The following is a 2,389-nucleotide window of genomic DNA, read 5'->3' as shown; positions in this document are numbered from 1 at the left end:
GTTATGATTCGCGGGTTCCCGACTATCTATTACGATTGGATTTATCTATGTCTCGAATTGCTCCAGCCCAATATGAGGACCTATGTTAGTTAACTCGGAAATTTTATGACCTGTGTAGTTCGCGAATGTCCCAAATGAAGCAACTGAACTGTTCTTTTTAGGACCAGCGTTAGAATTAATAAGTGAATTGAGAAAATATATCTGTGTGGTTTTAATTTTGGATAGAGTTTGAGGTTTGTTAGATGTTGCCCAGGAGACGCTAGATTTCTTTTCCAATTTTTCAAATTTTAGGGTTAGTTTGATGTTCTTACGTTCTTCAATTTTAAGAGATTTCAACACTGCGCATGAGTCTATCCTGGACCACAGCGCTGGCTCAATATGGTTAGATAGATTAAGGTGTAATTCAAGAGCTTTCTTGTTTAATAGGTTTAGATCAGAGCGTAATTTCCTGATCTCTGAGCGGAGGAGTGATTGGCTGGCCTTGGTGAAGATGTGATTGTTTATGTGGTTTTTGAGGTTGTGTTTGATGCAGGCAAATGGAGGAATAATGGAGGCGTCTCTGCAGCATTTGAGAAAGGTGAGGTTTGACTTCTTCATTGCAATTTGTACCCTTAATCATTCAAATGCATGAACATCTTGTGATTTCTCCCTTCCGTATAGGTTGAAAATTATAGATTTGAGGCTTCTTCGATCTTCATTTTGTGTGGTTTTGTCTTCCAGATTCATTGCATTCATGATTTTATTATATTGACGTTTCGCACCAACCTCTTTGGTTCATCATCAAGATCAGAAGGATCAAATGTGTGAAAAAGTCAGATTATAATGGGGTAATAAATATAGGAGAGGGATGGGATGATGATGAATGGAGCCAACATGTTTGATAATGTCCAAAAATAAATTTAGTTTAATTGATTAAATGTTATTTTTAAATGTTTATATTTTTATTGATGATTGTTGGTTTATTTCATATTTGTATGTTTATATTTTTATGTATATTATTAGTTTATTATTTAATACTAGATTCGGTAACTTACATTAAAATAGATATATATATATATATATATATATATATTTATATATTTATATTTATTTATTATTATATATATAGATAGATATTTATTTATTTATTTTCAAAAATTGTTGAATTATTAATGTTAAATTTATTTTGTATTAACATTAATGTTTTCATTGTTGCAAGATTAATTAAAACTTCTAATTTTTATAATCTAACCAATTAGGTTTTCTATTTATTACTAATTGAAAGGTTTCCGGTTTTTATTTAGTTCTTGATTAGGTCAATTTGGGTTAAAATGAACTTATTGACATATTGATTTAATGATTTTAGGGATAGGTCTACCATCAAGAGATGAAGGGGTCTAGAGTACCTAGGAGACAGTAGCATCCCCAGTTAGTGTAGGAATCCAATTATCACTTATTTTCCAACCGTCATCACGGTTGAGGTTATTGGGGTGTTTTCCTATTTCGATAGCTTCTCTAAATTTTCTATGGTGATAATGATCGATTTTGGCCAAAACACTGGAGTTTTCGATGCAAATGTGATGATTGGTTTTGCTTGAGTGCTCAGCCAAAGCTGAGGTTTTGGATCAGTTATGTTTGATGTCTGCGGCATGTTCTTGAATCCTAGTTAATATAGAACAACCAGTGTCACCAATGTAGGATTTTCCACATGAACTTGGAACTAAATAAACCCCTTTATGGTGTTTAGGATTAATAGGATTTTTTACCGATTTTAGACATTTGCTAATTGTATTCAAAGGTTTGAAAGTGGTTTTTATATTATTCTTTTTTAAGATGTGCGAAATCTTATCAGTGGTGCCTAGAATGTAGGGAAGGTGAACCATGCCTGCACAATCATCCATTGGTTTTTTCTTTTTAGGATTCTCTGATTTTTTGAAAGCTTTGATTCCTTGGTGTCTACTATATCCATTCTCTTCAAAAACATCTAAGAGGTGGTTCTTTTCTTGATCAAAATGATCATGATCTGAAATACGTATTGCCCTGGTAGCTAGAGTGTTGAGCACCCCAAATTTTTGAGCAAGATGATGGTAAGAGTTGGCATGCACCTCGAGTTTTTATAATTTTGTGGCTTTCTTCAATTATTTAAAATTTATTTTAAACAATCAAAAAAAATGAATTTATCTTAAAAATATATTGTCATATTTATAATCACTTATTAATAATTCTTTAAATGCTAATATATCACAAATTACATAATTAAATTATTGTTCTTTATCAAACCTAACTTGAATAATAATATATTGTCACATAAAATAATTTATTACTCTTTACTAAACACATTTTTATCTTTTTAATTAAATTAAAATCAATTATATATATATAGATTATATATTATGTATGAACTACTAGA

Source organism: Pinus tabuliformis, chromosome 5_1 (genome assembly GCF_031772625.1).
Source record: "Pinus tabuliformis cultivar Carrire ecotype Pingquan chromosome 5_1, CPIR1, whole genome shotgun sequence".
In the NCBI taxonomy this organism is placed as follows: Eukaryota; Viridiplantae; Streptophyta; class Pinopsida; order Pinales; family Pinaceae; genus Pinus; species Pinus tabuliformis.
Note: the sequence above shows the minus strand (reverse complement) of the source record.